Consider the following 16555-nt stretch of genomic DNA (forward strand, 5'->3'; position numbering starts at 1 on the left):
GGTAGATGTATTTTGATGGAGCTTGCTCCAAGGAAGGGTCAGGAGTAGGGGTTCTTTTTGTGTCCCCATCAGGTATAACTTTTAAATATTCATTTTTGTTGGCCTTCCAGTGCACAAATAATACTGCAGAATATGAAGCACTACTATTGGGACTTGAGATTGCAAAAAGACATGGAATCCAACTATTGAAAGTAATGGGGGATTCAAAATTGGTTGTCTCTTAGGTTAGGTCTAAATATGCATCCAAGAATGATAGATTAAAGCAGTATAAGCATGTTGTTTGGGATGTTATTGAGCATTTTGATGCTTTTTCTATTAATTGGATAGAGCGAGCAAAGAATATTATGGCAGACTTCTTAGCTAATGTTGCTTTGAAAAATGATGATGCAACACTAACTGGTATCTCCACTGTGGAAATAAAATCGAGGCCTTATATTACTGATAATGTGTATAATTGGCAAGTTTTTGCTGATGATGAAGACATTCTTAGGTTTATTCAATGTGTTGATGATTATGATGGACAAAAGATTGATTGTAATGCATTGGTGGAAGTGGTAGACAATAGAGAGACAGTATTTGGAAATGATTTGGTCCAGTTGGAAACTAATGAAATAACTAAAGGGCTGGTAGAGCTGGAGAGCATGTTTAGTTACAATGATAGTCACTTACGTTAGCAATCTACCACCAAATTGGAAGAGTTGGAGGAGGTAAATTTGGGGACTGAATCATCCCCTAAGTTAGTATATATTGGCAAAAAATTACCTTCTCATGTCAGGACTAACCTTATTAATTTATTGAAAAGGTATAAACATGCTTTTGCTTGGTCTTATGAAGACCTAAAGGCATATAGACAAGATCTTTTTTAGCATGAGGTTCCTTTACTTCCAGATGATAAGCCTTTTAGACAAAAATAGAGACCTATTAACCCCTTATTAGAAGCTAAGATGCAACAAGAGCTGACTAAATTAAGAGAAGGAGGGATTATCAGACCTATAAGGCATTCTTCATGGGTCTCCAATCTGGTCCCAGTAAGGAAGAAGAATGGGGACATCAAATTGTGTGTAGATTTTAGGAATTTAAATGTTGCTTCCTTGAAGGATAACTACTCATCCCCAAATATGGAGGTCATGCTACAGAGAGTGACATGATGTGACCTTTTATCCATGATGGACGGTTTCTCAGGATATAATCAAGTGTTAGTGAAGGAGTCTGAATAGTTTAAAACAACCTTCACTACTCCACGGGGAACTTATGTTTATGTGAGAATGTCATTCGGATTAAAAAATGCTAGAGCTACATTTCAGAGAGGCATGGATGTAGCTTTCAAAGAATTCATTAACATCATCATGGTGGTTTATCAGGATGACCTAACTTGTTTCTCTAAGAAGGCTGATGATCATTGTGGACATCTAGAGAAGGTGTTCAATAAAGCCTTGGAATTTGGTGTATCACTAAATCCCAAGAAATGTCATTTTGGGGTCACTGAAGGAAAGCTATTGGGACACATAGTTTCCAAAGAAGGGGTAAGGATAGACCCTGAAAGAATTGAAGCAATCAATAAGGTGTCTGAACCAAGAAATGTGAAAGGTATTCAATCTTTTTTAGGCAAAATAAATTTTGTCAAGAGATTCATTGCAAACTTTGCAGAGATAGTGAAGCCTATTGTCAAGCTCCTCAAGAAGGATACCAAATTTTATTGGGATCAAGAAGCCTCAAAAGCTTTTTCTGAAATTAAGAAGGCAATCCAGGAGGCACCAGTGTTGAAATCTCCTGATTACAGTAAGCCTTTTTCTCTGTTTTCCTTCGCTTCATATCATACAGTAGCAGCAGTATTGTTACAAAAGGATGAGGAAGGATATGAACATCCTATAGCCTTCTACAGCAAGTCTTTGCAAGTAGTAGAACTGAAATATGAGACCATGGAGAAACAAGCTTATGCTCTAGTTAAAGCTATTAAGGATTTTAGGCCATACTTAGTGAATGCAAATATCATTGCTTATGTCCCACATGCTGCAGTTAAGGATATTTTGTCTCAGTTTGAGGTTACCGAGAAGAGATGCAGATGGATTAATAGAATTCAAGAATTCGACTTGGAAATAAAGATCACCAAATTGGTGAGAGGTTTAGGTTTGGCTAAGCTCATGAATGAGACTAATCTCATGAATGTAGAAGTACATAATGTTGAGGTTAGAGATGCTTTAGTCACTAGTATTTAGAGGCAACCCTGGTACTCAGAGATAGTCCAATTTTTGAGAGGTGCTACATTCTTAGAAAAAATGACACATAATCAAAAAAGAACTCTAAAACTCAAGTCCCAAAAATATGTGCTCATTCAGGGTGATCTTTTCTAGAGGAAAAGAGATGGAGAGCTATTAATGTGTTTGGATGAATTCCAAGCTAAACGGGTATTGACTAAAATGCATGACGGAGTATGTGGAGGTCACTACTCTGCTAAGACTACTGCTAGTAAGATAATCTGGGCTGGATACTATTGGCCCACTCTATTTAAGGATACTCATGCATATGTTTGGAAATGTGACCCATGTCAGAAATTCTCATCCAAGCTAAAGTATGAAGGAGCCTTACCCTTAAATCCAGTCTCCGTAGAAGCTCCTTTTGTCCAGTGGGGCATTGATTTTATTGGAGAGATTGTTGAGAGGTCAGGAAGAGGTCACAGATGGATCATAGTGACCACTGGTTATTTCACAAAATGGATAGAAGCTATCCCTATAAGAAGAGCTACTAGTAAAGTTGTCATTGATTTCCTAATGGATAATGTTGTAACTAGATTTGGAACACCTACAAAATTGGAGATGGATATTGCCATGTGTTTCAGATTAGAAGAGTTTGTAGGCTTTTGTACCAGTCATGGTATACTCATGTCATACTCTTCACCTTATCACCCTCAGGGGAATGGACAAGCAGAATCTAGCAATAAAAGCCTTTTGCATATCATTAAGAAAATCCTGGAAGAGAATAAAAGATCTTGGGATCAAAAATTGAAGTTAGCTCTATGGGCAGATAGAATAAAAGTTAAGAAATCCATCAGAATGTCACCTTTTAAACTAGTCTATGGTGCCCAAGCCAGATTGCCAATAAACAATCTTCTTCTAGTTTATAAGTTTTTGCAAAATGAGGACATGGAAATATCTGAACCGATGGAAAATAGAATGATCCAAATTATAGAGATGGAAGAGCTTAGAACTTCTGCCCATAAGAGAAATCAGAAGATCCAGTTGCGGTCAAAATACCTTTTTGATAAAAGGACATCACTAAGGAAATTTCAAGTTGATGACATGGTTCTTTAGTGGAATGCAAAAGGATAGGATAAGGGAAAGCAGAAGAAAATTGAATCATTGTGGATTGGCCCTTTTGTGGTTTGTGACTTAAATGGTAAGAATTCATATTTCTTGAAGAATATGAGTGATGAAATATAGGAATTTCCAATGCATGGACAATTCCTGAAGCATTATTTCTCTTAATGTCCATGCACAGTAGGTCCTTTGTTTGTACATATGTTGTTTCTTTCCTGCTTTTCTATTTGGGTCTATGTTTTGGTCTGTTTCTCCAGAGTTTCTAAGTTTTCTTGTGTTGACCTTGCGATCAACCATCCCCAGTCAGAGCCATTGTTATCACTGATTAAAAATGGGTTTTTCTTTTCCCATAATTGGCTATGATTTTTTGAAATCTTGAGCAAGGCGTATTTTTAATTGCTTCAGCTCTATTTTAGGTCTTAAGGGTTTATGGTTTTTTGATTTTAAATCACCTAATATCTGATAAAAAACCCTCTGGTTTCTATTATTTCATTACTTTATCCACTTAACTAATGGGTCATGGGGTCATAGGAAGTGTCCCCCCTTGTTTTCTTTGCCTAGGCGGTCATGTGAATTAATCACAAAAATTTATGCCTTATGTGTATCCCTCCTAAAGTTGTCAGGCCCAGTAAGTAGTGTGCATCTTGCAGATCGATCTATGGTTTTCACTATTTCGCTAGGTGAAGTTGCGCATGGTTTAAAACCAGTGAAGTCTCAAAAATGACATGGCATGCCACCTAGGTGGTCTAGCTGGTCAAGAAGGTGAGTAGAATGGTGGCACGCGGCACTGGCTACAACAATCAGCAAGTCAGGATCAAAGGTTAAAAGGTGGGTCCCAAAGATGAGTCAGATCGCAGGAGGGGAGGTGACCTAGCAGATACAGGTGTCAAGAGTTAATCGGAGCCTAGTGCTTTCTCTCAGCAAATGAAAAAATGACATGTCAGCTCTGGAGGTGACTGGACGCCAGGTGTTCAAAGTTGAGTCAGAGGGCCCACCCCTCCCAGAGTCTATTCAGATGGTTAAACACCGAGCAACTAAAAAATGATTCGACAGCCCACACTTTTTCACAAGGGTAAGATAGTCGTGTTTTATACCTTGCGAAATAGTGAAAGTAAACAAGGACCGTCCATGTGTCTTGATAGATGGTAACGTGTCCATAGAAACGTGGTCTTAGAAGAAAGTCATGGGCCCGCCAAGGTGGAACCGATGGTATAAAAGAAAGACACACAACTGACATTGAGTTGAATGTGAAAGGTTTTTTTTAAGCCAGTGGTTGAGTGCCACATGGTGGCTCGTAGCAAATAAAGAAGCGGGACCTAGTGCGGAACCAAGGCTGTTAGTTAGTGTAACGACTGATCAAGTTTCTTTTGATCAGACGGTCAGTGCTATTTCGTAGGACTGAAATGCCCGATGGTTATGCTTTGTGAAGTTGCGAAAGACTGAAGAGAAAGAATTGCAGGAACGTTGTGACCCGTTGGAGGGAAAAATATGAATTCTCCCATGAATTCAATTTTGAAAGGACAGCCGAAGCATGCAGAATCAAGGTTGTAGTTAAGACCTTCGGTACAATATATGATTTCCTATCAACCAAATGAAGATATCTTTTAAAAGAATTATTGCAGAGGAGTAGATACAGAGCTCGTTTCTTCAAATATAGAGCAAGTCAATTCGGTTGCAGAGCAAATTCCTCCAAGTTAAGAATAGGTTTTCTCCTACTCTCGTGCTGCAATTTATGTGTGGTGTGTTTTAGATAAGATATTGATTTGTCACAGAATTATACAGGGGCAGTATTCATTTCTTGTGTTTTCAAAATGGCACCTAAAAGGGAATTTTTTGGGAAAGTAAATTATCCAGAAAGAGCCAGCAGTGATGATTTTCTTGAACAGTTGACATTGTCAACTAATCATGCATCGAAGCCAAAAGAGCTAGTGCCTAGAATTCCCCGTCTGAAAATAGGAGAAGGACTGTATGACAAGGGGAACTAGTTGAGAGACCCAAAAGTTGGATTGTCTGGGTTGGGGTTATTTAAGGTTGGATTTGGAATGAGAAATTCTCTGGCCCTGCAAAACAGTATTTGGGAATTAGATGTTGGGAAGTTGGTAGTCCCAGGGGTATTTATGGACATCGATTTGTTGACCCAAATTGCACTCAATTATGATCTAGTCACAAGAAGCTTTCAGGACATAAATGGAAAAACCCTTATTGAGATTAATACTAAAGAATTCAGAATTTCTTTTGGGCTCAATGAGTTCACCAATTTTCTAGAACCCATAAATTTCAAATCATTAGCTCAAATTTATAGTGCATAGAGGAATCATCTTAGGAATGGGCCTCTCAAGGAATTTTTTGTGAAGATAGGTGGGTTGATAGTTGTAGGACCCAACACAGAGGAGCCATTTTCATTGAGTATGTTCACCCTCAGGGCTAAGGGACTGTATTGGGCACTTTGCCAAGTTTTGGGAGAAGATGCTGAAGCGAATATGCCCAATCACTACCTGTTAATGATTGCTCAAATTTTGAATCCTTCTCTTACAGTTACATTTGATTATGCTTCTTTCATTGTTGATGCTATCCATGGAGGGTTAATAGGAATAAAGAATGGAAAGGTAGATAAGGCTTTTAGATGGTACTCACTCCTAATGCACCTTTTTGTTTTCAAAGGTGGTGATTACTTTGCCAGTGGATTGGACCTTGTCAAAGAGAAAGAAGGAGAAAAAATGCCAGTACAATTATGGAGTACTGTGTTGTCATGGGATAGAGAGGATGCCAATTTCTTGAAGTTTGAAAAATACTTTTCATCTAAAATTAGGACTCTCCTCTACTCGGAGAACCCAAGAATCCTTAAGGTTCTTTTGGAATTCATAAGACAAAAAGAAGTTGCAGAGAACATAAAAATTGTTCACAATTGGGGTGACATTTATCTATACCCAGTCTCAACAGTTTTCAGAGTGTTTGGTTTTAGAGGCACCCCATTTTTGTTACCCTATCAGGTCCCTCTCAAAGTGGGAATTGCAGAAATCCTTAGACAAATTGGTGGTGTACAAGAAGCAGAACTGATAGGCAGGGGTAAAGGGACTTTTTTCCCTACAGTTACCATAGCCCACCAATTTGTAATAACAAAAGGAGGTTGGAATTGCTTTGAGGATTTTCTCAAGCCTTATCATTTGTCTACTATAGTAACCAGGTGTGCTGATCCAGAAGATTTCTTCAATGGAATGTTCAGAAAGAGAGCAGCGTGCAGAGGTAGGCCTCATCAATTTTAGTTTCCTAAAGACCTCATCAGAAATGAGTTTGATCTACATGAGCAGGAGCTGAGGAAGGAAAAATGGGTGGCTTATAAGAAAGCCTTGGATTTTGTGCATCAGTTTGATGCCAACTATGACCCATTGTCTATATTTTTCCCTCTAGAGGAGAAAATAAAGTTTTTAATTGTTTGCTTTGAGGATGTGATGTAGACCTTGAAGGAGAAGAGGGAAGTTGTTATTAAAGGCGATCTTAAAAAGGAAAGAGTAGTTATAAGTAGGTAAACTTCTAGCAAAGCAATCCCCCCTGGTGATTATACACTGCACAAGAAATTTAGTTACAGTGTGCTGATGCCTGCAACAGGGGAGCCCTCTACCTCTAAAGGAAAGAGGAAGATACAAGATGTCGTTGACATCCAAGAGAGCCCAAAGAAGTAGAGGGTAGGGAAAGAAGTACAATCAGATGCACCTTTGTATTCTCCATCCCAATCCCCTATCCACATAAGAGATGAGAAAGCAGCAACTGAGCAGCTCCTACAGTTAGGCAGTCTAGGGGAAATTGCCTATACTTATGATGAAGTGGAAGAAGGAATGCCAAAAGAACCCCCTACTGCTAAAATGGACATTACCACCACTGAACTCAAAGGCCAGGAGTGGGATCCTGAAATAAAGCAAGCAAGTAATGCCTTCTTGGCTGACAATAATTTTGTCACATCAAAAGCATTTGTGCGATTTATATGGAAGTAGAACATAGATAAGTATAATGCTACATGTGAAAAGAGAAAAGGTGAGCAGCCTAATAAATATCCAGTCCTGGTATAGGAGGAAATAAAGCAAGAGATGATGGAAGAATTCAAGACCATCACCCCTGAGCAAGGGAGAGATATGGTGGCACAAGTTGGGTACTTATTTTACCTGAATGGGATAAAGCAGATGCCTTGGTACTAGACGCAGTGAGGAAGGAGACCAAACCCATGGAGGGGATTACATTCAATAAGGATAATGCTACACTTGTCATGTGGTCTCTTAAGAGAAATGAGAGTAGGAAAAGCAAAGATACCCCAGGGTCAAGTTACCTTGGTGGAATGATGGTGAAGAGAGTGCAGAATACTGGGGTGGTGGAAGCTCCTAGCACTGTACTAGAGACTGCAAAATTTAGTGTTGTAGTAGTATAAAAGGAAGCCAAGGAAAAAGATATCCTCCGAGTCAAGTTGGAGACAATTTTGAAGGCCTACAATAGTTCTAAGGAGGAGGTAAGAAGTAAGGATAGTATCATTGCTAAGCTTTAGAGCTAGTTGACTGGACAACACCATCAAGGTGAGTCTTCAACACTGATGATCTCCTCTTCTCCTGCAAGACCTCCACCTACTAGCCCTATCATTGAGTTTCCACCATCTCCAACACCCTCCAACTCTCAAATGGTTGAGATAACTCCTCAAGAATTAGAAAATTTAAAACAGGCTCAGGCCTTATATGCAAAGAAGTATGAGGAGAGAGTAAGGGCTACAATTTCTAGTTTTGAAGATATAATGAATGCCTCATTGCTATACAATAATGTAGGTAAAATTTTGGATATATGGAATGAGCTCAGGGGAGACAAGGCCATATTGACACCAATTTTTGACAAATGGAGGCCTAGGGAGAAAGATTTAGAGTTTATGTGTGTGTCTTGTGATGAAGCAAGGGCCAATCCTATCATTAGATCCACTTTTTACATCACTAAAGATTTAATACAATTAGCAGCAGGGGTGGATAATGCTGATAGGAAAGTTAATTTGTGCAAAAAGGAATATGTTGATCAAGTTTTTGAGTTGCTCCTAGGAGTTTTTGCTAGCCCAGATCAACTGAAGGATAAAAAAATGTGGCTTAAGGAGGTAGAAGCTAAACTATCAACAAGAATTAAGGGAATTATTGATCTAGATGATGCTTCTTTCTTTGTTGTAACAATACAAGAGATAGAGAAAATTAAGGCACATTATGGTTTTCTCAATTCAGAAGTCAACAAAATGAGAAACTCCTCAGAAAGGTTGACCAAGGCTAAGGCTAAAGTGATTAGTTTCTCATGGCTGACTGATGATGTGTATGATGAGTGGAAACAAAAATATGCCACTCATGATCCAGAACAGTTAGAGAGCCCTCCTGAAAAGATAGAAGAAGTTACAACCGAACAACCTGTTGAAGAAGCTACAGAAGCCGAAAAGAACTTGTAACTATTTTTGCGAAAAGCTTTGTAACTTCTTTGTTTTTGAAAGAAATGATTGTAACAAACTCTCCTCGAAAATTCTGAAGCTTTGTGCATCCATGTTGTTATAAATGGATACCAGGACTAGAGAGAAGTGGATCGCAAAAAGAATTGTAAGAAAATGCTGCAAAAAATTATTTGAACTTTTCTAAGTCTAATGGGGAATATTCAAAAACTTCTTGCAATACTTCTTTGAATATAATATCAATATACAGACCATAGGTTTTGAGTAAGGCTTTGTGTCGTCTTCAAGTGTGTTTACAATTTGTTTACTATTTTCATTCTGAATAATCTAGGTTTATTTTGTTTGAATGGGGTAGCAAGGCTATTTTCAGTAGATGTGCTCACTGGCTTTTCTCTTTAGGAGGGAAATTAAATATGTGGGGATCACTCATACCAGTAAATTATTTGGAAGAAACTTTGAATCTTGATGATCATAGTTTAATTTGGAATACATAAATTATTATAAGTGTTAGGCATGCATAGGGATTAATAGAAACCACGCCAATGGGATGCGTAAAGATATTTTGTTTGAGGATTATTATTCGAGTTTTAGATGACTCTGTGACCTTGGATAAGGCACTGGTATTAATTGAAGTTGTTTATTGCATGTTTTGCTCATCAAAATACTAAATATGAGTATAATTTGCATTCCTTTGTTTCAGTTAGTTTCGAGGTGAATAGATCCACTGGTTTGCTAGACTAGTTTGTTGTGGATTTATCTTTTGAAAGTGTGAATTCAGTTCACAAAGGTATACCCGCCTGGACTCTGAATGAGTCCAAAGTGTAGAAGGTTAAATCAAACCTTGTCATATGTTGTCCTAAGAGTTTCATTCCTCTTAACATCCCTCTCACACAAAGTTTGATCATCTTATTATAAGGATGTTGAAGTGAGTCAGATTTTGAAGACAACAAATATGAACATACCTAAAAGTGACCATACAACAAAAGGTGGTGAGTCAGTTAAGAAAGAAAATATCCTAAAAATCTAAGCTCACCCACTGCAGAGGAAAGTACTATAAAGAGAGATGGCAGAGTGAAAATTGAGTAAATTATAAGAAAAGAAGAATTTGTGGGGAATAAATATGTAACAAGAAAAGAGAACTCAAAATCTAATGCAAGTGGGTCTCTATTGCTAATAAAAACTGAAGAAAAGACAAGATTCCAAAAGGACAAAGTAGTTGTTTTCTACTAAGGAAAGGATGAACCAGCCCCATCCCTTTTATCTATTAGAATATTTGGAAAGATGTTACATGATTATTTGATGGACTTAGATGCATCCAATAATGTCATGCTTCTCACAATGTGCCAAAGACTAGGTCTCACACCTACACCCTCAAACAAGAAATTCATTCAGCTCAAAAAAACATGTTCCAATGATAGGGGAGTTGATCCAAGGATCCAAAACTTCATTGATATTTTAGTAGTAGACATCTTGGATAGATACAAAATGCTTTTGAGTAGAGACTAGTCCCAAAGACTAAATGGGCATGTGGCAATAGACTTCTCTCACATGTGGTTGCCATGGAAGGGACTTCCCAACTAGATCAAGATTGATAGTACATCAAGATTAAATTTTATGATAACAAAATATGGAGAAAAATGAGATCCTATTTTTAGAGTCAAACATGGGGACAAACAAAATTGGAGAAGTGTTAATGTTACAAGGACCAATGAAAGTGTTGGGATTGCATGAATATTGCATTAATCAAGTATAGTGTTGTCATTGATGTCAATAGTAACCGGTAATGGAGTTGTATTGCAATTGGTAGTGATGCAGTAATGCAACCGATAGTAGAGCAATGATGGAAATTGGTATTGGTATTTGAAGTAGAGTGATCAACTGGTAACCCTAACCTATTGATATGCCAAACCCTAACCGATGGATCTTGGTGAATTGGTTATGTTGTTCTATGATCGAATGGTGATTGGAGATGGAGATGCCACGTACACATGATGCACATGATGAGTTTAAAGTGGCTTTGGCGCGTAGAGATAACTATTTTATCTTGGGAATGAACAAATGCATAGCATGAAGTGAATAACATGTGATGAGTTACAGGATCCAATGTGTGGTGATCCAAGAGCGTTTGAAGTTGTCTTGAACAATGTGCAGCTGATTGCTATGTAATCCAATGGTCATGTTTGAACCGATATGTTTGTAATCTCTATGAGATCTTAGGTTTTGTAATGTGTTACCGACCTATTATATTTCCTTTTAAGGTCAATGAATTGTTTTATTATTGTGGTTGTAATTTGGCTAAGTGTGGTAGTGTGATTGATTTCCAAACCAGAAGTAGTACCTTCAAAATGTTTTGAAGGAAGATAGGAGCATAAAAGGATTTGACTAAGCAAGATAGTGCTACAATAGTTAAATCCCTTAACCGAGTAAGATTTAATAGGAATGGTTCTTTCTAAATCCTCTAGCCAAGTGACCCATTATCTTGGATTTGAAATCTTCTATTTACTCCTAATAGGGTATTACCTTTAACAAGGTATTGTAGTGAATCCCTTAACTGAGTGGTCCTTAACCAGATCTATTCCTAACATGACATTTTGGTAGAGCTTCTAACAAGGCTTGGCTCCTAACAAGGAAAAATTCATAAGAGTTTAGAATACTTGTGGGTATTCATCCTCACCATGGTTTTTCCCATTTGGCTTTCCACATCAAAAATCATTGTGTCAAGTGGTGAATGATTCTGTGGTTATGTTTTGATATGATTGATATGATTAACTAGTAAAGCCACTTAGATATGATTAGATGACCGGAAGTGATTTGAAATGAGTTATTACTAATGTTAGAAAAGTAGTTTAATGGTTTGGTTAAATGGTATGTGAGTTTCAAATCTGTTATATTGTATCATTGATGTTCTAATCAACCGGTAAGCTTGACAGTGTAGTAACAGTTTTTGTTATAGTGTTTAAACCAGTTAGTTCAGTGAATAGTTTATGAGTTGGGAATAAGTATGGTGAAAGTTTAGTTTGTTTTATATCTATTGATTCACCCCCCCTCCTCAGTAGTTGACCGGATCCTTATTGATTCATCATATTATCAGAAATGAGATGACTTTTGAGAAGCACCCAATTCAACAAAAGCCCTTGTTGAGAACGACCATGACTCTTCCTCTGAGGATGGCGATGTCACATTTGAAAAGTTCAAGAATTTTGTTCTAAAAAATTTTAGTCAAGGAATAGAATTAAGAAATAAGGCACACATTGAAGACATGTTGTTTTCAAATTGGTGTAGAATACATAGTGCCTTCCATTCAAAGTTCACATGTGTTATGTGCAACATTTCTTTGGATCAAGTCTATAAGAAGATCCCACAGGTAGTAAAAAATGAGAAGATTGAGTGGCTTGAGAATACTATAAATTGTCCAAATAGAATGTGTACAATAAAAAGAAGATTTAGTACCAGATGAACATGAAAAGTTTTCCAATAGCAAATAAAATTAGCATCAAAATCAACAAGATTAAAATCAAGCATGGACGATAAGGTTCAATCAGTCCAAATCCAAGAAGGGAGTTGGTACTAGCTTTGAATTAATGAGTCCATCAAGAGAGGCATACCTCCTTGCCCAAAAATTGCAATTTTCATGTACAAACAGTGCAAGAGAATATGAATCTTTGATTCATGGGTTTCTATTAGCCATGAAGAAAGGAGTCAAAACATTGCATATATTTGGAGACTTCAAAATTGCATTATCATCAGACAAGTGAGGAAGCAATATGTTTTCCATGATAAAATGTTGAGCTACCATTGTAATAGAGTTTGGGACCTTATACATATCTTTGAAGAATTCAACATCAAATCTGTTTACCACTCAAAAAATCAAGTAGCAAATTCATTAGCCTAAGTTGTGAGCTCACTAGAACCACTCAACATGGAAGGGTTGTACAAATTCATGGTTGAATTAACATTGATACCCTCAATCTTGGACAATATTAGCAACTTCTAAGTATTTGATGATGACAAGCATATCCTAGAGTTCCTAAAAAATTCAGACATATTCCTCAAATGGATAATTGATGAAGAGGAAGTCGAAGAAGCCGAGTTCAGCCTAGAAGGAATCATGATTCTAAATACCAACACCATTCCTAGGGAAATGATCTAACTTGAAAGGATTTTTGATGCTGACAATGAAATTCACTTAAGTACCAATGTACCCAAGGAGATAAATGTAAAACAGGAAATTTGGAAACTAATGAAGAAGTTAAAAATGTACATATAGGAAAATTTTACATACCTGAAGAAAAGGAAAACATACTAAGAAGCATGAGAGAGTTCTCCAATGTTATTGTGTGGGGTTATGAAGACTTGAAAACCTATGACACATCCATCATCACTCACACTATACCTCATGTTAGAACCCTAATTTTTGACAAAACTTATTCTTCCTTAAAATTCCTAATTAGCCATTTTCCTAAACCCTACCATTGTTATGATTCTTATATTCCATCAACCTCACAAAAAAATTATATTACTGACACTAGGCTTTGTGCATTCATGATACTAGTTTGAGGAGAATGGTTTATTCATCTATCAGATAAGGTTATTATTGATACAAGTTCATTAATGAAAGACATGATATTATAAAAATTTCTATATGTGGGGTAAAATGGGCTCCCACAAGGGTAGAGATCAACATATAGCTTCAAAGCAGAGCATTAGATTTTCTTGGTGAGAAAGCCATTTTTCAGCAAGACTTAGTATGCAACTCAACAAAAAGAACACCATTTCTGGGAAGCAAGTAGAACCGACAAAACAAATATGTTTCTTTGAAAAGACTAATTACATCAAAAATGTTTCTTTATCAATATAACCTCATTTATGTTTCACTGAAAAACATGAGCTTCAGTGTAACATAGTCATTCTCCTAAGTGTGAAAATGTTTTGCCGAAAGCACATGCTATAATGAAAAAGAATCTTATCAGGGTAAGGAACTTGGGTTATACTGAAAATATAAAAGCATGACTATAACGCATCAGGGAAGCTCCTTACTCCTCTTACCGAAACTAATGGTTTTCTATATAGTAACTAAAGTTTGTCAAACTTAAAATTGTTTCATTGAAATAACATGCTACACTAAAAACCGAGTGGGACTAGCAACTATGAAAGGAAGCTAGAATATTTTATTGACAAAACCAAATGATGGTCTTTCCCAAGCAGTCATTTTTGGTGTAACTATGCAAATCAATAAAAGGCATAAGCACTATACTGTAAGTCAATTCTACATCAAAATATCAGAGGATTTGAAAGTTTCTACATCGATAAGAGTTCATGTTTCGACATAGTTGAAGACAATGGAGAAAGGAAAAATGATTTCACCGAAACTGATACCTACACAGAAAAGCCCAAGTGATGGTGAAACAAGATGTATAGTCCTTCGACATTAATATGCATCAACTTGACATTATATCACATGAATTTTGAATTCTGGAATTTAATGACCATTTTGCAACTATCCCACAAAATGATGATTCATAAAATTTAAAAGGAAGAATTTACATTCATTCAGTCGCTATGGGATATCCAAACAATGGAGGTTGGAGCAATTTAGAGCAAGAAGTAAACAACAAATTCAGAGTTGGTAATTCCATTACAAGTAAGTGCCCAATTTCAGAGAGCATCATTTTTCAAATTCAATTGTCCAGTTTCTGTCACAATGGAGGGACCGTCTAAAAAGCCTAGGGTTAGAAGACAAAAGGAAAAGGCAACTAAAATAGAGAATCCCACAAAGTGAATATTCTTTTGACAAAACCCGGTGATGGTCTTGCCCAAGTAGTCATTTTCTGTGTAACTATACAAATTGATAAAAGACATAAGAACTATACCGAAAGTCGGTTCTACACCAAAATATCAGAGGAGTTGAAAGTTGCTAAATCGATAAGAGTTTATGTTTTGACATAGTTGAAGACAACTGATGCAGGAGCATCCCCAGTCGATGAGCAATCTTTCATCAACCAAAAATATTTCCTTTCAGTTTTGATCTTGTTTAGTTCATTGTGCAGTTTTATGTGTTCTTACTAGTTGGTACCAGTAGTTGCTTTCTTTTCATGGTAGATCTTATTTTTGGTTTCTAGGTTGGTTCATGTGCTTAATTCCATATTTTTAGTTCATTTGGGTTCTTTTCCAATCAGTTATCACTTCGGGTTGACTGTTTCTGGGTTCTGAGAAAGTTCTTGTGCTTACCAGTTGGTTTTCCTTCATTACCGACGTGATTCTTGGCGTGTAGATATATTTTGGGTCTTGTTCGATGTTCTTTGGCATGTGGTCAACCTTCCTGCTGAACCACACTTGGTTTTTATTTTTGGAAAGATTTCTTTAATTCTTAGGATAGACCTAGTTACATGTTTCATTTTCCTGCATTGGTAAATTTAATCTTATGAGGCTGACCTGCATATGTTCTTGTGGATATAAATATGGAATTATGTAATCATTTGAAAGGGCAAAGGAAGTAGAATTGAGAATAAGGATTGATATTCATATTTTGTGATCCAGTTGATTCTTAGAGTCCCAATTGGATTGTATCTAGCTTGAGGCTTGCATGTAACCAGTTAACTACCAGATGTTCTTTAATGATTATATGATGATAACTGGTTGGTTACCAGTTTTTCTAAGTCAATAATATGATTTGTTTCTGTATGTTTTCTTGTTGCTTTCGTTGTGTTACTCTTGTTGCATAATCCAATTGATTCTCTTTGAGGGTTTTACCAGTTATGGCTGCATCAAGTGGTATTTGTGTGTGAAAAAGTGAAATAAGTTTGTAAGCTACAAGACACAACACTTCAATTAAGTTATTACATGTATAGTTAGACAGATATAAGCATGAATAATAAAACCATTACAAATCGACCCATTTTCTTCTAAAATATGTGAGTATAAGATTGCTCTTAGATTTGTATAAGCAATACCAGTGACTAGACTATACCAAGATGAAGGATTTAATCTATATGAGCATGAGATTAAGCTAAATGGATGCAAGATGGATGAAAGATTCAAGCAATATGGATTTAAGCAATAAGGATTCAAGCAATCATGGACAAAATAAATATGCAAAAAACCTAAAATAAGATGCAATAATATCAAAAAGCAAGCACAATATATTCAATGACTCTAGAGAAAAAAGTGTATAATAATAAATCTCCAAGGCATTTTGAATGAGAGATGAAGGATAAATTTATAGAGAATCACAAGAGAGATCAAGAAAAAACACAATCTAGGATAATTGAAATAAGTGAGAAATTAGATTCAGTTAACCTTGAGATAGATTCCAATTATAGTTTAATTGAAATGCATTCAGATCATAAGTTCAAGTTTGCATTAGAGATATAATTCAATTAATTCCATGCACTTGAGATAAAAATAGGTAATTCTTTGATTTATTCAAGAAAAGAGTCTTTTCAATGCAACTGAACTTCTTTTCTCAAAAGCTTTGAGTTCTAATTTTAGAGAATGATTAAATTTCTTTTAATTGCTTTTCTGATTTCAAGTTCTCAATTTAGAAGAAGAAATAATATCTCAAGTTTGATTTCTCTCAATTCAATTCTTTTATTTTATTTTCAATTTAACTCTTGGTTTGTGATTAATTCCTCTTTTGTGATAAATTAATGATAGTTCTGATACTTAATGTAAGTACATATGCCAAGCTAACAAGATGAGAGGGGGGGGGTGAATCATACGAACTTAATCTTCCATAAAAACAATAGATTCAACCTCGATAACATATACTTCAACAATATAACCAAAATTGCTA

This window comes from Cryptomeria japonica, chromosome 5, assembly GCF_030272615.1.
Source record: "Cryptomeria japonica chromosome 5, Sugi_1.0, whole genome shotgun sequence".
Lineage (NCBI taxonomy): Eukaryota > Viridiplantae > Streptophyta > Pinopsida > Cupressales > Cupressaceae > Cryptomeria > Cryptomeria japonica.